The following is a 23,585-nucleotide window of genomic DNA, read 5'->3' as shown; positions in this document are numbered from 1 at the left end:
ATCAAGGCTGTATATTGTCACCCTGCTTATTTAACTCTATGCAGAGTACATCATGAGAAATGCTGGACTGGATGAAGCACAAACTGGAATCAAGATTGCGGGGAGAAATATCAGTAACCTCAGATACGCAGATGACATCACCCTTATGGCAGAAAGTGAAGAGGAACTCAAAAGCCTCTTGATGAAAGTGAAAGTGGAGAGTGAAAAAGTTGGCTTAAAACTCAACATTCAGAAAACTAAAATCATGGCATCTGGTCCCATTACTTCACGGCAACTAATGGTGAAAACAGTGGAAACAGTGACAGACTTTATTTTCTTGGGCTCCAAAATCACTGCAGATGGTGACTACAGCCATGAAATTAAAAGACGCTTGCTCCTTGGAAGAAAAGTTATGACCAACCTAGACAGCATATTAAAAAGCAGAGACATTACTTTGCCAACAAAGGTCCATCTAGTCAAAGCTATTGTTTTCCAGTAGTCATGTATGGATGTGAGAGTTAGACTATAAAGAAAGCTGAGCTTTGAAGAATTGATGCTTTTTAACTGTGGTGGAGAAGACTCTTGAGAGTCCCTTTGACTGTAAGGAGATCCAACCAGTCAGTCCTAAAGGAAATAAGTCCTGAATATTCATTGGAAGGACTGATGTTGAAGCTGAAACTCCAATACTTTGGCCACTTGATGTAAAGAATCGACTCATTTGAAAAGACCCTGATGCTGGGAAAGATTGAAGGCAGGAGAAGGAGATGACAGAGGATGAGATGGTTGGATGGCATCACCAACTCAATGGACATGAGTTTAAGTAAACTCTGGGAGTTGATGATGGACAGGGAGGCCTGGCATGCTGCAGTCCATGGTGTCACAAAGAGTCAGGCATGACTGAGTGACTGAACTGAACTGAACTGATAGAGCATTTCATGTTAGTTCAAGGCATAAGTTTAAAAGCAAGGTCAGAAAAAGAGTGAATGGGAGATGGCATGGGATTCAAATTATAACGTAGAATCCACCTAGGGTTTGGTAGGAAAGGATATTAGAGATGAGTTTTAGGGAAGAATGATAGGGAACTGTAAAAGCTAATAGGTTTGTGCTTTATTCTGAGGACAATGAAGAGTCATGAAGGATGTTTGCATCAGAGAGTGGTGTGTTCAGAGCTGCATATTATTTTAATTTATTTTTAAATTTTTATCAGAGTATAGTAGCTTTATAAAGTTGTTAGTTTCTACTGTACCTCAAAGTGTATCAAGTTTGCATATACATATACCCCGTCTTTTTGGGGATTCCCTTCCCATTTATATCATCACAGAGCACTGAGTAGAGTTTTCTGCACTATGAAGTATTTTCTCATTAGTTATCTATTTTAGACATACTATCAGTGTATATATGTCAATCCCAATCTCCCAGTTTATTCCACTCCTTTTTCCCCCTTGCTATCAATATGTTCATTCTCTATGCCTATATCTCTATTTCTGCTTTATAAATAAGATTTTCTATGCTGATTTTTTCAAATTCCCCATATATGTATTAATATATGGTATTTGTTTTTCTCTGACTTACTTAACTCTTTATGACCGTCTCTAGGTCCGTCCATTTCTCTACAAATGAACAAATTTTGTTCTTTTGTATGGTTGAGTAATATTCCATTGTATACAGAGCTATATATTCTTAAGATTAAACTTAAAATATAGAATGTACTCACAAGGCATCACTGATATGTTTACTTATGCTCATATAGCTTAAACAGAAACTACGGCTCAGAAACACCAACAAGGACTTAATTTTCAAAGTATAAAAACAGATCATGCAGCTCAATAACAACAACAACAAGCCATTCAAGAAATGGCCAGAAGGCCTAACATAAAATTTCTCCAAAGAAGACATATGTATGACCAATAGACACATGAAAAGATGCTCAACATCATTAATTATTAGGAAATGCAAATCAAAGCGACAATAATGTGTCTCCTCACAGTAGTCAGAATGCCCTCATCAAAAATTCTACAAACAGTAATGCTGGAGAGGGTGTAGAGAAGAGGGAACCATCCTACACTATTGGTGGAAGTATAAATTAGTGCAGTCACTATAGAAAACAGTATTAAAAAAAAAAAAAAGAGTTACATGATCCAGCAATTGCATTCATGAGTGTATATCTAGAAAAACTCTAATTTAGAAATATACATGCACACCAATGTTCATAGCAGCACTATTTACAACAGCTAAGACTTGGAAGCAACCTAATGCCCATTACCATATGAATGGTAATGTGATCTATATATGGAGAGAAAGAGAGAGAGAAAGATATTACTCAGCCTTAAAAGGAAATGAAATAATTTGATTTGCAGCAACCTAGAGTTTATCATACTAAGTGACATAAGTCAGATAAAAAAAGACAAATATTATATATCACTTCTATATGCAATCTAAAGTTTGATACAAATGAACTTTTTACAAAACAAACAGGTTCACAGACATAGAAAACAAATTTATGGCTATCAAGGGGAAAATGGAAGAGAGGATTAAATTAAGTTTGGGATTAGCAGATACAAACTACTATATATACAATAGATAAAGAATAAGGACCTACTGTATCTTATACTAAATATATATCTTATACTAAACTATAGTGGAAAAGAAAAAGAAAAAAAAAGGAAGACAAAAGCGAGTTGCTCATAGTAAAACACCAGAAATACATGTTAATATAAAATGATGAAGACTTGTATTCTAATTGTAGGCAAACTATATGTATATATATACACACACACACATATACACACTACTAAAATCATACACTACTACTATGAGTGCAAGTTAGTACAGGCCTATTGCTATTTGAAAGTATTAATATAGATGTCATACCTAACTTATCCATACTAACTGAGGCAGACTTTTTACTCTTGGTTTTACTGTGGGCAGGAATCCCTTAGATGAAATGCAGTAGCCATCATGGTCAACAAAACAGTCCAAAATGCAGTACTTGGTTGCAATCTCAAAAATGACAGAATGATCTCTGTTCGTTTCCAAGGCAAACCACAATATCACGGTAAACCAAGCCTATGCTCCAACCCGTAACGCTGAAGAAGCTGAAGTTGAATGGTTCTATGAAGATGTACAAGACCTTTTAGAACTAACACCCCAAAAAGATGTCCTTTTCATTATAGGGGACTGGAATGCAAAAGTAGGAAGTCAAGAAACACCTGGAGTAACAGGCAAATTTGGCCTTGGAATATGGAATGAAGCAGGGCAAAGGCTAATAGAGTTTTGCCAAGAGAATGCACTGGTCATAGCAAACACGCTCTTCCAACAAAACAAGAGAAGACTATACATGGACATCACCAGATGGTCAACACCGAAATCAGGTTGATTATATATTTTGCAGCCAAAGATGGAGAAGCTCTATACAGTCAGCAAAAGTAAGACCGAGAGCTGACTGTGGCTCAGATCATGAACTCCTTATTGCCAAATTCAGACTGAAATTGAAGAAAGTGGGGAAAACCACCAGATCATTCAGGTATGACCTAAATCAAATCCCTTATGATTATACAGTGGAAGTGAGAAATAGATTTAAGGGCCTAGATCTGATAGACAAAGTACCTGATGAACTATGGATGGAGGTTCGTGACATTGTACAGGAGACAGGGATCAAGACCATCCCCATGGAAAAGAAATGCAAAAAAGCAAAATGGCTGTCTGAGGAGGCCTTACAAATAGCTATGAAAAGAAGAAGAGAAAAGGAGAAGCAAAGGAGAAAAGGAAAGATATTCCCATTTGAATGAACAGTTCCAAAGAATAGCAAGGAGAGATAAGAAAGCCTTCCTCAGTGATCAATGCAAAAAAAATAGAGGAAAACAACAGAATGGAAAAGACTAGAGATCTCTTCAAGAATATTAGAGATACCAAGGGAACACTTCATGCAAAGATGGGCTCGATAAGGACAGAAATGGTATGGACCTAACAGAAGCAGAAAATATTAAGAAGAGGTGGCAAGAGTATACAGAAGAACTGTACAAAAAAGAGCTTCACGAATCAGATAATCACAATGGTGTGATCACTCACCTAGAGCCAGACATCCTGGAGTGTGAAGTCAAGTGGGCCTTAGAAAGCATCACTATGAACAAAGCTAGTGGAGGTGATTGAATTCCATTTGAGTAATTTCAAATCCTGAAAGATGATGCTGTGAAAGTGCTGCACTCAATTCCCAACAAATTTGGAAAACTCAGCAGTGGCCACAGGACTGGAAAAGGTCAGTTTTCATTCCAATCCCAAAGAAAGGCAATGCCAAAGAATGCTCAAACCACCACACAATTGCACTCATCTCACATGCTAGTAAAGTAATGCTCAAAATTCTCCAAGCCAGGCTTCAGCAATACATGAACCGTGAACTTCCAGATGTTCAAGCTGGTTTTAGAAAAGGCAGAGGAACCAAAGATCAAATTGCCAACATCCACTGGATCATCGAAAAAGCAAGAGAGTTCCAGAAAAACATCTATTTCTGCTTTATTGACCATGCCAAATCTTTTGACTGTGTGGATCACAATAAACTGTAGAAAACTCTGAAAGAAATGGGAATACCAGACTACCTGACCTGCTTCTTGAGAAAGCTATATGCAGATCAGGAAGCAACAGTTAAAACTGGACATGGAACAACAGACTGGTTCCAAATAGGAAAAGGAGTACGTCAAGGCTGTATATTGCTTATTTAACTTCTATGCAGAGTACATTATGAGAAATGCTGGGCTGGAAGAAGCACAAGCTGGAATCAAAATTGCTGGGAGAAATCTCAATAACCTCAGATATGCAGATGACACCACCCTTATGGCAGAAAGTGAAGAGGAACTAAAAAGCCTCTTGATGAAAGTGAAAGAGGAGAGTGAAAAAGTTGGCTTAAAGCTCAACATTCAGAAAACTAAGATCATGGCATCTGGTCCCATCACTTCATGGGAAACAGATGTGGATACAGTGTCAGAATTTATTTTTCTGGGCTCCAAAATCACTGCAGATGGTGATTGCAGCCATGAAATTAAAAGACGCTTACTCCTTGGAAGAAAAGTTATGACCAACCTAGATAGCGTATTGAAAAGCAGAGACATTACTTTGCCAACAAAGGTCCATCTAGTCAAGGCTATGGTTTTTCCAATGGTTATGTATGGATGTGAGAGTTGGACTATGAAGAAAGCTTAGTGCTGACGAATTGATGCTTTTGAACTGTGGTGTTGGAGAAGACTCTTGAGAGTCCCTTGGACTGCAAGGAGGTCCAGTCAGTCCATCCTGAAGGAGATCAGTCCTTTTTGTTCATTGGAAGGACTGATGCTAAAGCTGAAACTCCAATATTTTGGCCACCTCATGTGAAGAGTTTACTTAGGACCCTGATACTGGGAGGGATTGGCGGCAGGAAGAGAAGGGGACAACAGAGGATGAGGTGGTGTGATGGCATCACCGACTCGATGGACATGAGTTTGAATAGGCTCCAGGAGTTGGTGATGGACAGGGAGGCCTGGCATGCTGCAGTTCATGGGCTTGCAAAGAGTTGGACATGACTGAGCATCTGAACTGAACTGAACGCATGTATGTGTCCACCAAAATATTTGTATTAAATATTCATAAAGGCATAATTTGTAATATCCATGGGTAAGAAATTACCCAAACACCCATCAGCAGTGGGGTAGATAAATATACTGTGGTGCCTTTGCTGCATAAAATACTGTTTGTGCTTAGCCACTCAGTTATGCCCAACGGTGCGACCCCATGGACTGTAACCCCCCATGCTCCTCTGTCCATGGGGATTCTCTAGGCAAGAATACTGGAGTGGGTTGCATGAAATACTAGACAACAAAACAAACTGATTTATAACAATGTACAACAATATGATTGAAATTCACAAATATAACTTTAGACATAAAGCAAAAAACAGACAAAACAAATCTGTGTCCTTAAGCCTCAGGATAACAGGTTTTCTTGGTGTGGATGACTGTTGTGGAACAACAAAGGGGTTTCTGAGGGAATTTAAAACTTTTGGTTTCTTGAGCTGAGTGCTGATAGTACAGGATTGTTCAGTTTCTAAAGCCGTTTGTGTTCTAAATGTGTATTTTATGTCCTCTTCCATATTATACTATAGTTTCACAAAGCTTTGGAAAACCTGCCCATGTTTGCTCAGGTCACTTTCACTTTTGTGCAGAAGTCCCACTACACCCCTGCTCTACAAGCCTCTGCTTCTAGCTCATCAGCTTTCCTACTGCCTTTCGTATTATCTGACCTCTCTAGGAGATCATACTTCCTTTTTGCCCCTTTCTTTCTAGCATCAGCTTTATGAAGCTTCTTTCCTAAATCATTCACACTGCTTCCCTTCTCCTCATCCTAGCAAATATTAAGAGAAAATCTAACATTCTTGTAACTCTGTTTCTTTATATATTTTCCTATTTTTGCTTATTCTATATTTCCACACAGGAAGACATGGGTTTACAAGAATGATAACTCTGTACCCTACCCAGGTATTTATAAGGAAATATTTAGGATCAGGGGTTGTTGATAGGGACAAAGACCTATTTAAAGACCATAGATTCTTTGAGATCATAACCCTTCTAAGCTACTGGTGGAGGCAGAAGCCTATGACCACTGGCTCTTCTGTATAATCTAGACACTACACCCACTCTCTTTGGGTGCAGCCTTCAGGAAATGCACCTTAGAACAGGCTGCTTGTATTTACAAAGTTTGGGAAGAAAGAAAGTGAACAAGGATAGACCTTTTCCCAATTCTTATCACCCGCCATGTTGACTTGGGTTAATTTGTCATCAGGTAATATGAATGCCACTCCCTTCCATATGCAACAGTTTCTTCACAGTCTTTGAAAGATACATCTAACTTGCATTAGCTCTGCTAGTTCAATTCATCTCAGTCAAACAATTTATTAATAACACAATGTGTAATCCTCAAATGGCCTGGATGACACTGTACTGACTGAATGTTATTTAAAAGCATGCTTCAGAGGAAAAAATGCTATATATTATGCCTCCCTGGCCATTTTAATTTTCTTTTATTGCCTCTTGGCAGGAGCTTAATAACTATACACTGAATAAAATGAGACGTTGCACATCACGTATTAATTACCACAGTGTTAAGAAACACTGTCTCTGCTCTCAGAGAAGGCAAATTGAAATAAATGGAATTTTAAGATATCACCTGCCAATTTCCCTTCATTCAAAATGCAAGTTACAAATACATTTTCTTGTTTGTTTGTTTTTTTCCTCCTAAGGGGGCAACATTGTTTTAGAGGAGAGGAATTGGCAAACTGCTGGAGAATCATAAAAATTCAGGGTCAAAGGGCTCTATCCTCACTTACATATCTGATAGAGACCTTGGCAGATAATCTTTCATATTCTGGCAGGAAAAGCAAGATGTTAAATGACTTTTTCAATTCACCATTGTCATTGCATCCTCTGTATCATCTTTCTACAACTGCTCTCTCAGTCTCTTATGTATTATGTGTTATAGGTGAAGAGTCCCAATAGCACAGTGATTAGTTCCCAGAACTTTGAATCAAATGCCTTGAGCTTATTTTCCTCTGGTTTTATTGAAGTATAATTGACACAAAATTGTACTTATTTAAGATGTACAATATAGTATTTTGATATATGTATTCATTGTAAAATGTTGAGTGCAATCTTGCTAATTAACACATCCATTACGTCACACAGTTCCATTTCTTCTATGTCTGGTGAGAACACTTAAGATGTACTCTTTTTGCAAATTCCAAGTATATAATACAGTATTATTAACTGTAGTCACCATGCTGCACATTAGACCTCTAGAACTAATACCTAAAAGTATTCAACATTTCACTAACATCTCTGCATTCTCCTCCCCACCATCATATTGTCTGCTTCTGTGAGTTAGACTTTTAGAATTCACACATAAATGAAACCACTCAATTCTTGTCTTTCTGTGTCTTGCTTGCTTCACTTAGTGTAGTATCTTCCAGGTTTACCCATGTTGTTGTAAGTGGCAATATTTTCTTCTATTATATGGCTAAAATTATATTCTATTGTTTGTATATACTGTATTTTTATCTATTCACCCATAAATCTAAATCCTAAATTACCTGCATACTTCATGACTGCATCATGTCTCTTAAAATTGCTTATCTATAAAATGGGGTCAATCGTGCTACAAAACCCCAAATGTTCTATGGATACTAAAAGAACGATTCATGTAAATACTTAAAAATATTACCAAACATTCTAGGCACTAGTACTTTGTTTATTGCAAAATTGTTTTCTTGAATTAAGCAAAGCCCATTTATCATGTGTCTATCTACCCCCTCCACATCTATCAGAACATCATATGTGAGCTTATTTTAGGAATATTAATAGTATGGGTATGCTTTGACTGATCTAGGTTTGACTTTGCCTAGCACTATGCTGAGCCCTGCAGAATGCTTTTCTTCAAGAATGAATTATGATTGGTGAAAGTAGTTAATAGATGATCTTACTACATTTGTACAAGTTTGGGGGCAGAGGATAATAGAATAGACTCTGTTTTTAATAGCGTAACCAGAGTTTGTGTGGCAAGGAATCAGTCTGTGGATTGGTTCCTTTTCCAATACGTCACTGGTTAGATAACTTCATTAACCAAGGAGAAGTGATACTAGTTTTGACTCCTCCACTGAGAAGTTGGAAAGATGTCAAAGATGAGCAATGTCAACATGTTTAGTGTCTCTGAAATGTCCAATAATCAGAGCCTAAAATAATTATGCTGGTTTTTACATGCTGTAAAACAGAGGGGGCAAGAGAACAAACTGAAATATGTAAAAAGTTGGTATGTATTATGGTGTCTGTTTTTGTAAGAATTTAGAAATACAAGCTTTTAAAAATCCAGCATCCACTAATACTTTTAACACTTAATATATGGCAGTAATTCATCATAGTTTGGTAGAATTAATACCAACCCTACTACAACTACAATAGTAATAATAATGAATTAAACATCTAATTTAAAGTTTACTTCATTGTCTAAGAAATGTATGTGTTATCTTAAGTAATTTTCGCTGATCTACAAGAGACTTCATTATTCCATTTTACAAACGATGAATCTGAAGTTCATGGAAGTTATGAAACTCTCTTAGGTCACATAGCTGATGAGCAAAGAGCGAAGGCCATTAAGGCCTGGTACCTACATTAAGCACCTACCTCTTTGATATGCAGGCTGCCCTCCTGTACAGAGACCTTGTGTTCTATGGGATCAGGAATCATATCCACATTTAACTGTTGGACTCTTTACAACCTGTGGTTCTGTGGGTACCAGTTCAGAGTTTCTGTTGGTGATGTTGATGGTGTGTCAGGGCATGGTTAGACTCTCCAGCTAGCTCTCTCGAAGTTATGTGGCCTGCAATAATGCTGCTGCTGCTAAGTCGCTTCAGTCATGTCCGACTCTGTGCGACCCCGGAGATGACAGCCCACCAGGCTCCCCCGTCCCTGGGATTCTCCAGGCAAGAACACTGGAGTGGGTTGCCATTTCAATAATGCTAGCCCCCAGCAAAACTGCCATTTCAGTCCAACTTGTCTTGAGTAATCATTCTTTTCCCTTTTGTAATACGTTTCCTAAGCCCATGCATAAGGGTAATACTAAGTGCATACATCACAGAGTGAGCATGAGAATTAAATTAGATAATAGAATAAAGAATTTAAACAGACATACTGGAGTGAGTTGCCGGGCCCTTCTCAAGGGGATCTTCCCAACCCAGGGATCGAACCCAAGTTTCTTGAGTCTCCTGCATTGGCACGTAGATCCTTTACCACTAGTGCCACCTGGGAAGCCCACCATGTTGTACACCAGAGCTAACATTATAAAACAACTATGCTTTGAACAAAAACAAACTAAAATTATAGTGTTGACAGAGGGTTTTTTTAGGGCAGGGAAAATATTCTGTCTGATGCTATAAGGATGGTTACATGTTATTATACTTTTAATTAAACCAAGAGAATGCACAATACCAAGTGAAACTGAAAGTCGCTTGTCATGTCTGACTCCTTGCGACCCCATGGACTATACAGTCTGTGGACTTCTACAGGCCAGAATACTGGAGTGGGTAGCCTTTCCCTTCTCCAGGGGATCTTCCCAACCCAGGGATTAAACCCTGGTTTCCTGCATTGCAGGCAGATTCTTTACCAGCTGAGCCAAAAGGGAAGCCCAAGAAAACGGGAGTGGGTAGCTTATCCATTCTCCAAGGGGATCTTCCTGACCTAGGAATCAAACCCTGGGGTCTCCTCCAATACAGGCGGATTCTTTCCCAACTGAGCTATCAGACAGCACCAAGACAGCACCTTAATATAAAGGATGGACTTTGGGTGGTGAAATGTTTTGATGCAGGTTCATCAACTGTGACAAATGTTTCCCTCTGGTGGGGAATGTTGATAATGCAGGAGGCTAAGCATGTTTGAGGGCATGAAGGCATATGGGAAATCTCTGTACCCTCCCCTCAATTCTGCTGTGAACCCAAAACTGCTCTTAAAAAAAGTTTTACATTAACAAATACTTGTGGTGTTGTTGCAATATGAGATTGCCCAATTTTAGAAAAGCACATTTAAATCTTAATTATGAGATTGCCCTTCTCTACCCACTCTTTTAATTTGGGAGAAAAAAAACAAGTATAATAATTTATATAGCCTTTTTTCTCTCTACCCACTCTCATAGGGGTATGTGAGTGTTTGCATAAAACTTTTCTATATAAGGTTGAAAAATATCTCTTCAGATTGTCTGGTCATCATGATATTCTACAAAAATTAACCTCTCCATTTGTTAGTTTTCTTATTTATAAAATGAATTCAATAAGCACTGCCATGTCTTATAAGGATATTAAAAATAAAATGTGTAAAACTGGTCTCAACAGCATATAGCTTCTTATCCTAGAAAAATAAAGGCAGGATGAAGAGCTGTGTTTAAAACTAAAAATTATAAAACATTCAGATGAGAACTCAGTCTTTTTTTAAACATTAATTTCTAAAATACAGCATCTATGGAGTCCCCTATGAATTTCAAGAGATAATTTTAAGATAGAAATAAAAGAAGTAAGCATCAAGCTTGTTATTTTCCAGATCATCCAAGCAGTAACTCAACTAAAATAAATGATGATAATACAGCTTAAACAATGGATGGCAGACCCTGAAAGATGACACAACCATAGTAAATTCTTAAAAATATATGTTAATACTTAAAGAAGTTTCTCAGTTTTGAAAGGTTGAAGCTTCAGAGTCTCATATCTGTAAAAAGTCCTTCCAGGTGATGTAACATAAACCCGTCTCTTAGTATCCCCTAAACAATCTGACACAAATTTTGTCAAGAATGATAATGTATCTCCCTACATTATCAAGGGAAAACAAGGGAGAAAACATCCCTTGTTTTCTCTTGAGGGGGAGAATCTGCTCCATTTTCTTCTACTGTGTTCCTTAATAAAGGACTTTGCAGGAAGTACTATGTTCTCCAAATACAAAATGACTGATACAAAATGACCCATATAACTAGTCACACTTTATAAGGAGAGTCACCACACTTAAAAAAAAAAAAAAAAAAAGTATACACACCATGGAACCCAAAACACACTTGTGCAAAACTTTAGACTATCATAATAAGTTTTTGAAAAACTGTACTTGACTGGGATCATTTGTCAAATCAATGGGTTTCACTATATCCTGGGAAAAAAAAATAAAGAATCCAATGCAGGGATTTATACTTTGTGCTTTCAAAGCTGGTTTTTCCCCATACACATTATTTCTCCCATCCTTAGCCATACTCTGGGAGTTAGGATTTGTATATACTTTTACTTCAAGGTGTATTTTTATTTTAGACATTTTTTTCTCTGCTATTAAATGCTGACCCTATGTTCTAAAGTCCCCCATGAACCTTCAATTAAGCCATATGTTTTTCGAGGACAAAATCTATACCATATTATTGTTTTGCTGGTCTCAGCCCTAAGAAAAGAGAGTAGGACAAGAAAGAAGCTTTGTAAATATATATTGGCTATATTAAAAGGTGGGCTTATGAGTAAGTAGAGAGATCCTAATTTTTTAGTTAATATTTTTTAAATTATATACAAAGTTTTTCAGAGGTAACCCCATACTGAACTTCATTTCATCATTCATGTGTATTTCATATTTACTACTTATAAATCAATCTCTAAAACCTATGAGTGTTGCTTTTCTGTTTACAAAATATATTTTCCTCTGCAGCTTACTTTTTTAAACAATTTATCTTAACTGAAGCAATTGCTTTACAATATTGTATTTCTTTCTGCTGTTCAGCAACATGAATCAGCTATAAATATACATATGTCCCCTCCCTTTTTAGCCTCCCATCCACCCCCCATTTTACTCCACTAGGTCATCATAGAGCACCAAGCTAAGCTCTCTGTTATACAGCAGCTTTCCACTAGGTAGCTATTTTACACATGGTAATGTATATATGTCAACACTCACCCTGAGAAAGCCATAATTCAAAAAGACAAATGTACCCCAATATTCATTGCAGCACTATTTATAATAGCCAGGACATGGAAGCAACCTAGGTGTCCATTAACAGATGAATGGATAAAGAAGTTGTGGGACATATATACAAAGGAATATTACAAAAAGGAATGAAATTGAGTCAGTTATGCTAACATGGATGAACCTAGAATCTGTCACACAGAGTAAAGTCAGAAAGAGAAAAACAAATATCTATATTAATGCATATATATGTATTCTAGGAGAAGGTGGGACAAAATGTAGCTTACTTTTAGTCAAGAGATTCTAATACATTTAACTGTTCAATAGTATTTTATTGTAAAAATATAGCATATTTCATTCTAATAGAAATTTGGGTTTTGCCTCCCAACTTACTTTTGACAATATGCTGCTATGTACACTCTTACACATACTTTAGATAACACAAATAAGTGGGTATCTCTTAGGAATAGTCCTAGGAGTAGAATTTCTGGGCCATAAGGTGTACATATATTCTGCTTTATAAGGGATTTCCAAATATCTCTTCAAAACGTTCATTCAATTTGTACTACTATGAATCTTCATTTTATAAAATTTCAGTTTTCCAGCACTATACTTATTGGGGCACCAGCTTCTCCAAGAAGATGTTTTTTGCTCCCTGGCTTTCTCAAGTAGCTGTGTCTCAAAGCTCCTAAGAAATTCCTGCATGTTTAAGAAAATGAAATCAGATCTGCCACACCCTGAATGGGTTCTAATGACAACTCAGACTAGAAGACCCAGCAGTGCTCAGTGTCCAGAGGCTAAAATTTCTTTCCTTCTTACCCTCAACTGTTTGCAGCCCTCTTATTGTAAACACAGGTTCCAGCATAATTGAAGTTTACCATTAATGACAAAGAAAGCCTTGCATTTATCTAAATTGATTTGTGTTAACTGAGCTGATTGCATTTCTGGACTTCCTGAGTTCTAAGAGCTTTGGTATCCTGTTACATTGTGCTGTGGGATAATAGCACCACAAGGCGACAACATGACTGCTGAGGTTTTGGTCTCTACAGGTTTCAATTTACTATACTTACTATCTGTATGTTCAACTTATTAGATACCACAATGTCTCTGACTCAAGGCCAATTAAAAAATAAGATTAAAATATTCATTTGAATATTTTTTCTTTCGTGTCCTATGGACACTGAAGGGAGTCACCTTCATAGGATTACCATATTTCCTTCCATATATGGGGAAAAAAGGCCATATTTCAAAGGGAAGCTTGCATTAGTAATCTTTTAATTAAGCTGAACTGTGGTCTTGGAGAAGACTCTTGAGAGTCTCTTGGACTGCAAGCAGATCAAACCAGTAAACCCTAAAGGATATCAACCCTGAATATTCAGTGGAAAGACTGATGCTGAAGCTCCAATACATTGGCCACCTGATGTGAAGAGCCAACTCATTAGAAAAGACCCTGATGCTGGGAAGGATTGAAGGCAGGAGGAGAAGGCAATGACAGAGAATGAGATGGTTGGATGGCATCACCGAATCGATGGACATGAGTTTGAGCAAGCTCCAGGAGTTGCTGAAGGACAGGGAGGCCTGGTGTGCTGCAGTCCATGGGGTCACAAATAGTCAGACATGACTGAAGAACAACCCATTTAGATCGATGGTCACTTCTGAAATGTCTTTCTTGTCCTACACTTACTTTTCTCCTCAGTATCCTCTCAAAAGAAATGAGAAATGCAAGAGATTTCTGTATGTTGATTTTCTATCCTACAACTTTACTATAGTCATCGATTAGTTCTAGTAATTTTCTGGTGGAGTCTTTAGGGTTTTCTAGGTAGAAGATCATGTCATCTGCAAATAGAGTTTTACTTCTTCTTTTCCAATTTGGATTCCTTTTATTTCTTTTTCTGCTCTGATTGCTGTGGCCAAAACCTCCAAAACTATGTTGAATAGTAATGGTGAAAGTGGGCACCCTTGTCTTGTTCCTGACTTTAGAGGAAATGCTTTCAATTTTTCACCATTGAGGATAATGTTTGCTGTGGGTTTGTCATATATAGCTTTTATTATGTTGAGGTATGTTCCTTCTATTCCTGCTTTCTGGAGAGTTTTTATCATAAATGGGTGTTGAATTTTGTCAAAGGCTTTCTCTGCATCTATTGAGATAATCATATGGTTTTTATTTTTCAATTTGTTAATGTGGTGTATTACATTGATTGATTTGCAGATATTGAAGAATCCTTGCATCCCTGGGATAAAGAAAACAGAAAGAGAAGTTAAGGAAACAATTCCATTCACCATTGCAACGGAAAGAATAAAATACTTAGGAAAATATCTACCTAAAGAAACTAAAGACCTATATATAGAAAACTATAAAACACTGGTGAAAGAAATCAAAGAGGACACTAATAGATGGAGAAATATACCATGTTCATGGATTGGAAGAATCAATATAGTGAAAATGAGTATAGTACCCAAAGCAATTTATAGATTCAATGCAATCCCTATCAAGCTACCAACAGTATTCTTCACAGAGCTAGAACAAATAATTTCACAATTTGTATGGAAATAAAAAAAACCTCAAATAGCCAAAGCTATCTTGAGAAAGAAGAATGGAACTGGAGGAATCAACCTACCTGACTTCAGGCTCTACTACAAAGCCACAGTTATCAAGACAGTATGGTACTGGCACAAAGACAGAAATATAGATCAATGGAACAAAATAGAAAGCCCAGAGATAAATCCATGCACATATGGACACCTTTTCTTTGACAAAGGAGGCAAGAATATACAATGGATTAAAGACAATGTCTTTAACAAGTGGTGATGGGAAATCTGGTCAACCACTTGTAAAAGAATGAAACTAGAACACTTTCTAACACCATACACAAAAATAAACTCAAAATGGATTAAAGATCTAAATGTAAGACCAGAAACTATAAAACTCCTAGAGGAGAACATAGGCAAAACACTCTCTGACATACATCACAGCAGGATCCTCTATGACCCACCTCCCAAAATATTGGAATTAAAAACAAAAATAAACAAATGGGACCTAATTAAACTTAAAAGCTTCTGCACATCAAAGGAAACTATTAGCAAGGTGAAAAGACAGCCTTCAGAATGGGAGAGAAGAATAGCAAATGAAGCAACTGACAAACAACTAATCTCAAAAATATACAAGCAACTCCTACAGCTCAACTTCAGAAAAATAAATGACCCAATCAAAAAATGGGCCAAAGAACTAAATAGACATTTCTCCAAAGAAGACATACAGATGACTAACAAACATGAAAAGATGCTCAACATCACTCATTATCAGAGAAATGCAAATCAAAACCACTATGAGGTACCATTTCACACCAGTCAGAATGGCTGCGATCCAAAAGTCTACAAGTAATAAATGCTGGAGAGGGTGTGGAGAAAAGGGAACCCTCTTACACTGTAGGTGGGAATGCAAACTAGTACAGCCACTATGGAGAACAGTGTGGAGATTCCTTAAAAACCTGGAAATAGAACTGCCTTATGATCCAGCAATCCCACTGCTGGGCATACACACTGAGAAAACCAGAAGGGAAAGAGACACATGTACCCCAATGTTCATCGCAGCACTGTTTATAATAGCCAGGACATGGAAGCAACCTAGATGTCCATCAGCAGATGAATGGATAAGAAAGCAGTGGTACATATACACAATGGAGTATTACTCAGCCATTAAAACAATACATTTGAATCAGTTCTAATGAGATGGATGAAACTGGAGCCTATTATACAGAGTGAATTAAGCCAGAAAGAAAAACACCAATACAGTATACTAACGCATATATATGGAGTTTAGAAAGATGGTAACAATAACCCTGTGTATGAGACAGCAAAAGAGACACTGATGTATAGAACAGTCTTATGGACTCTGTGGGAGAGGGAGAGGGTAGGAAGATTTGGGAGAATGGCATTGAAACATGTATAATATCATGTATGAAACGAGTTGCCAGTCCAGGTTTGATGCACAATACTGGATGCTTGGGGCTAGTGCACTGGGATGACCCAGAGGGATGGTATGGGGAGGGAGGAGGGTGGAGGGTTCAGGATGGGGAACACATGTATACCTGTGGCGGATTCATTTTGATATTTGGCAAAACTAATACAATTTTGTAAAGTTTAAAAATAAAATAAAATTAAAAAAAAAAACAAAAGAAATGAGAGTTCATTTAAAATTTTATGTATCTTTGTTGTCTGTTTGCTTAGTTCCTATGCATTTATAGCTGCCTCTTCTTTTTAACCAATGAGGATTTTAGGTGAAATTATGGGATTTTTTGTTGTTATCTATTTGGCTTTAAAGAAAATGTTTTTACTCAATAAGACACAACTAAAGAGAAATGAAAAATTCATAAGTATAGAGGTCAGTAAATTTTCCCAATGTAGTTTGTGACCAGAGCATAGATCAATAAATAGAACAGTATGCACACCTTCAGAGGCTCCCTGGTTCTCTTTTCCAGGTACTCTCCAACCTCCAAATGAACTATTTACCTGAGTTTTAAATGCATACTGTACATCAAATAAACCTTTCATATTGTATGATATCGGGAAAACCCAGACAGAAGAAATAATTTATTCAAGGTCACATGAGTACAAGAATCAGTACCAGAACTGCATTGCTACATGTACCTTCAAACAGCAGGGGAAAAATTACAACAGAAATCAAGCACACATACATAATCTAAGACTTAACAACTTTCAGAACCTGTGATGAAATTTGGACATGTTTGATTCAACCAGAAACCGTGTCTTCAAGCCAAAAAACTATTTCATAACATCATATGTCAGTTACTTAATATTCTAGTGAATGGTGACTTATTTTGTTTTGCAGCACAATGAGCATGAAATATTGGAGACCAGCTTAATTCAAATTTCACTACATATATCTTTTGTTACCTTAGCTCATTAAGCTTTGCATTTATAGAATTTTGCATTCTATATCTCATCTGTGGAATGGTGAGAATATAACTGATCTTGGAGCACTGTTGATTGAATTCTTGAGAATGTAATCTCAGGGCTTGATGCCTTGAAGCATTCAACACTTGAAAGCTCTGTTTGATATCTAGAATGGGAATACTCATCTCCCTTGCAATCATCTCACACTCACATCCTTAACTTACTATAATGCTAACATTCTCTATTTTTAGCATCAATATCTTTTATGATTATATTATCTAGGATTAGATAAACAATGATACTGCCCTACAGGTATGTAGCAAGGACAGTTTCTCATCTCCAGGTGAGGGTTTGGCTGATGGCAAGGCAGGGGAATTTCACATATGGGCTAAAGCATGAATGGGCAATTCCTCTGGAGACACTGAAGGGAGTCACCTTCATAGGCTTGTCAACAAAAGCTATGGTTGGCTGGTGAGCATCCAGAGGCAGTGTCCGGTTTCTGCTCTGAGTGGTTTAAGGGTCACTTACCTGAATCCCAAGTAGAAGCCTGGTGTGCTGGGGCCCTCAACACTCTCCTCAGGACCTTATAGCAATATCTAATTTTCAAAGATGGTTCCCTGTTGTTTGTCTGTATAAACAAACACCTAAATCAGGTCACTGGTCACAGATATTTTGTACACAGACCACTTCTTAATTTTTTCTGTTCTTTCCTCACCTTGCAGCCTCCCTGACTTCACAATTACACTCTTGTAACAGGCTTGTAACAAACAGCCCACAGGCTGACTAGAGGTCAAAGAAAGTCAAGAAACATCCAAAGGGACACATACTTAAGAAAGTCATTAGTTACTGACTAGGATGACAAAGCACCATGTTCCTCACTGAGTCTGAGATGGGATACTCATTTGACGCGTAGACAAGCCCTGCTGTGTCTCTGGGCACAATTCACAGCCCAGAGAAGGGATATGTTGGCAAGAGTTCAAAAAGGCCCCCACCGACTATTGTCTTCTGGGTGCTTCAGCTACCTCTGGGGCTCAGTTAGTACAGGCTATACTGAGAGCCTGAGGTATTTCTCAGTATTTGCTCTGTGGACTCTTCACCTACTAAGCATTTTCCTCTGACCAGATTTCCTTCCCTTTCAGGAAAGAGAGGGCCACCTCAGACCATCACCATTCTTCTCTCTGAAACTTGTTCTTCCTCATAATCTTCTGCCTGTAAACTCCCTTCTACAGTTAGGAAAACAAAATGAAAAGAGCCTGAATGTGGAGTTTGAGGATCAGGAATGCATCTAAACTCTGCCAGTAGCTTGATGTGGGTCCGTGGGGAATTTAATAAGCCTCTTTGAGTATCAGATTATCTATCTGTGAAAGATGGACATGTCTCAACCCACTGGGTAGTTATAAGGTGTAAATGATTAATATGTAACAGTCTGTCACATAAAAAGTACCTGAAAGAAATACCAAGTGAGTCACTTCTGTGCTCAAAATCTTATAGTGGCTTTTACTACTTACAATTGGAGCTCAAAGTTCTCTGCCAGGCTTTTCCTGGTGCCTCCAAGCACAGAATATTTATATTATCTGAGATTCACTTCTCTCTACCATATACACACTTCCTCCCAGCCTAATTCCTCTAACTGTAAGGTATACATTCCAAACTCATTTCAGTGGCACTGTTCTGACTCCTGATCCCCTCCATGCAGGAAAACATCCCACCCTACCCTCATCTCTGGTCTGAATCCTGCCCATCTTTAAAACCCTTATCAAACTGTCACTATGGAAAAATTATGGAGTTCTTAAACTAACAATATAGCTACTATATGATCCTCAAATCCCCCTCCTGGTCATAAATCTGGAGAAAACCATACTTCGAAAAGATGCATGAACTTCAAAGTCCATTGCAGCACTATTTACAAAAGCTAACATATGGAAGCAACGTAAGTGTCTATCAACAGAGGAATGGATAAAGAAAATATACAACAGAATATTCAGTTCAGTTCAGTTCAGTCGCTCAGTCATGTCTGACTCTTTGCGACCCCATGAATCACAGCACACCAGGCCTCCCTGTCCATCACCAACTCCTGGAATTCACTCAGACTCACGTCCATCGAGTCAGTGATGCCATCCAGCCATCTCATCCTCTGTCATCCCCTTCTCCTCCTGCCCCCAATCCCTCCTAGCATCAGAGTCTTTTCCAATGAGTCAACTCTTTGCATGAGGTGGCCAAAGTACTGGAGTTTCAGCTTTAGCATCATTCCCTCCAAAGAAATCCCAGGGCTGATCTCCTTCAGAATGGACTGGTTGGATCTCCTTGCAGTCCAAGGGACTCTCAAGAGTCTTCTCAAACACCACAGTTCAAAAGCATCAATTCTTCGGCGCTCAGCCTTCTTCACAGTCCAACTCTCATATCCATACATGACCACAGGTAAAACCATAGCCTTGACTAGATGGACCTTTGTTGGCAAAGTAATGTCTCTGCTTTTGAATATGCTATCTAGGTTGGTCATAACTTTTCTTCCAAGGAGCAAGCATCTTTTAATTTCATGGCTGCAATCACCATCTACAGTGATTTTGGAGCCCCCCAAAATAAAGTCTGACACTCTCTCCACTGTTTCCCCATCTATTTCCCATGAAGAAATGGGACCAGAAGCCATGATCTTCGTTTTCTGAATGTTGAACTTTAAGCCAACTTTTTCACTCTCCTCTTTCACTTTCATTAAGGGGCTTTTTAGTTCCTCTTCACTTTCTGCCATAAGGGTGGTGTCATCTGCATATCTGAGGTTATTGATATTTCTCCTGGCAACCTTGATTCCAGCTTGTGTTTCTTACAGCCCAGCGTTTCTCATGATGTACTCTGCATATAAGTTAACTAAGCAGGGTGACAATATACAGCCTTGACATACTCCTTTTCCTATTTGGAGCCAGTCTGTTGTTCCATGTCCAGTTCTAACTGTTGCTTCCTGACCTGCATACAGATTTCTCAAGAGGCAGGTCAGGTGGTCTTGTATTCCCATCTCTTTCAGGATTTTCCACAGTCTATTGAGATCCACACAGTCAAAGGCTTTGGCATAGTCAATAAAGCAGAAATAGGTGTTTTTCTGGAACTCTCTTGCTTTTTCCATGATCCAGCGGATGTTGGCAATTTGGTCTCTGGTTCCTCTGCCTTTTCTAAAACCAGCTTGAACATCTGGAAGTTCACGGTTCATGTATTGCTGAAGCCTGGCTTGGAGAATTTTGAGCATTACTTTACTAGCGTGTGAGATGAGTGCAATTGTGCGGTAGTTTGAGCATTCTTTGGCATTGCCTTTCTTTGGGATTGGAATGAAAACTGACCTTTCCCAGTCCTGTGGCTACTGCTGAGTTTTCCAAATTTGCTTGCCTATTGAGCGTAGCACTTTCACAGCATCATCTTTCAGGATTTGAAATAGCTCAACAGAATATTATTCAGCCATAAAAAATTAAATGATGTCATTTGCACAAAATGGACGGACATAGAGTTTATCATACTAAATGAAGTAAGCCAGACAGAGAAATAAAAATATCATATGATATCACTTATATGTCTGGAGAAGAAAATGGCAACCCACTCCAGTATTCTTGCCTGAAAATCCTATGGACGGAAGAGCCTGGTGGGCTTCAGTTGTCTCTGGGGTTGCAAAGAGTGGGACATGACCGAGTGACTAACATTTTCAATTTCACTTTCATCATTTATATGTGGAATAAAAAAAAAAAAAGATACAAATGAACTTACATACAAGACCGAAACAGATACACAGAAAACAAATTTACGGTTACCAAAGGGGAATAGACAAGGAGGGATACATTAGGAGATTGGGATTAACACACACCCACATAAAACATAAACAGACACAAAACAGATAACCAACAAGAACCTACTGTACAGCACAGAGAACTATACTCAATATTGTAATAATCTATAATAGAAAATAATCTGAAAAAATAGATATGTATGTATAACTGAATCACTTTGTTGTATATCTGAAAATAACACAACTTTGTTAATCAGCTACTTCAATAAATATACTTTTTAAAAAGTTTCTACTTTTCCATAAAAGTCCACTCAAATAGTTCAGCCAGCACCCAAGTATGTTCCCTGAAAAAATTTATTTATAATGGTCAGAACACTAAATATGAAATTATCAAATTCTCAAAATTTAAGTGTACAATGATACTGTTAACTATACACACTATGTTGCAGAGCAGATCTTAAGAACTTTTTTACCTTGCATAACTGAAACTTTATGCCTTGAACAACTCCTCATTTCTTCCTCTCCACTCTAGCCCTGGCAACTACTTTTCCACTCTCTACTTCATTCAATTTATTTTGTCTTACAGACAACTCCAAAGATATGCTTACTTATCAATTGGCTAATTATTACAGATGTGTTCTGCATCTTGTCACCATACTTTTTTTCAGAACAAAGACATAATCAATTTATATGCCCCTGCAAATATTCTCATTTCACTCCAATAGTAAAAAATGATTTAGTAAATCTTAACTTTATAGGTCCTTGACTAAGAGACTGGAATATCAGAGGCTTCAATCATTTTGTTCATTTCCATAGGTGGATGGTGTCTTTCCTATTTATTTATTCCCTCACCAAATTCTTTTTAGCCACTTCCACATGCCAGACATTCTTCTGGGAGCACAGATATAAGCAAGGTGAACATAGTCACTTTTCTTATGTAACCTATAATCTACTATGGAAGATAAGCAAGTGGAATGGGTTGGATAAAACTGTTAATTTAGCAGTAATTCTAGGATTTCTCTTGCAGAGAGAAATTTGTTAGATATTTGGATAAGAACTTCAGAAACTGGACCTCCCCAATCCTACCCAAATTGTAAAACTGCTGTCCAATAGCCAAGTTTCACAGGGAGAAAGATGCTTTAAAAAAATAAGAGAGATCAATTTGACTTTTTAAGACCAGATGGAGAGACAAGAGATGAGCAGAAATATGCTTTGCCTGTAAGCCATTCCCAGAAAATCTCTCTCAAAAAGTCAGTGAAATATGATATACACATAAATGGTTCTTGCTGTTCTGTTGATGTTACAGCTGAGCTCTGGTATGGGCTTCAACTCTGGGCCCAGGTAACGGCACAGTTATCCCTCACTTTCTTACCAGCTTTAATCCAGGAGAATAAATGCCCACTCACAACCCCTTCACTTCACCTTTGTAATGAGCAGTCAACCTGTGGAGGGATGTGTTTTCTCAGGGCATGGCACCAAGAGGTTCAACCCAATTTTATCCAGATTCCAAGAGGCAAGGCTGACCCTAGCTGACATCATTACACAAGCAGATCAGCAATTTAGTGAAGAGTAATACCAGTACGTATTATGTCAAATGGGCTTCCCTGGTGGTTCAATGGTAAAGAATCTGTCTGCCAATGTAGGAGACACAGATTTGATCCCTGGGTTGGGAAGATCCCTGGGACAAGTAAATGGCAACCCACTCCAAGATCCTTGCCGGGGAAATCCCATGGACAGAGGAGCCTGGCAGGCTACAGTCCATTGGGTCACAAAGAGTTGGACACAACTTAGCAACTGAGCACACACGCATTATATCAGATAATATAAAGTGTAGTCTGAGGAATGGGGAGCTAGAGGAGTGGGTTGCTGAGAGGAGACAGAACTTTCCAAAGGAAGTAGCATTTATACTGAGGCCAGAAGGATGAACAGAAGTAAACAGAGTAAAAATGGATACACTTTTGACATGTTTATATTCTCATGTATCAGAGTCAAGAGAAGAATTGAGAGAGAGAGAGAGAGAGAGAGAGAAAAGGGTCAGGAGGAGAGAGAAGATGGAGAAAGAGAAAACCGAAAGAACAAAGTCCACCCCCGTTCACTCCAGCATAGCCTAATTCACTACCCTAATGGGTAGTGTGGTTTCTCTAGAAAAGTCCAATAAAAGGGGACATTTGGACTGAAATGTGGGAACTTTCTAAAGCATCCAAATTATGCCATTCTATAGACAGCACCCTCTTCCAACAACACAAGAGAAGACTCTACACATGACATCACCAGATGGTCAACACCGAAATCAGATTGATTATATTGTTTGCAGCCAAAGATGGAGAAGCTCTATATAGTCATCAAAAACAAGACCAGGAGCTGACTGTGGCTCAGATCATGAACTCCTTATTGCCAAATTCAGACTTAAATTGTAGAAAGTAGGGAAAACCATTAGACCATTC

Source organism: Bos taurus, chromosome 26 (assembly GCF_002263795.3).
Source record: "Bos taurus isolate L1 Dominette 01449 registration number 42190680 breed Hereford chromosome 26, ARS-UCD2.0, whole genome shotgun sequence".
Classification (NCBI taxonomy): domain Eukaryota; kingdom Metazoa; phylum Chordata; class Mammalia; order Artiodactyla; family Bovidae; genus Bos; species Bos taurus.
The sequence above is the reverse complement of the archived record's forward strand: the minus strand, read 5'-3'. Positions refer to the sequence as shown.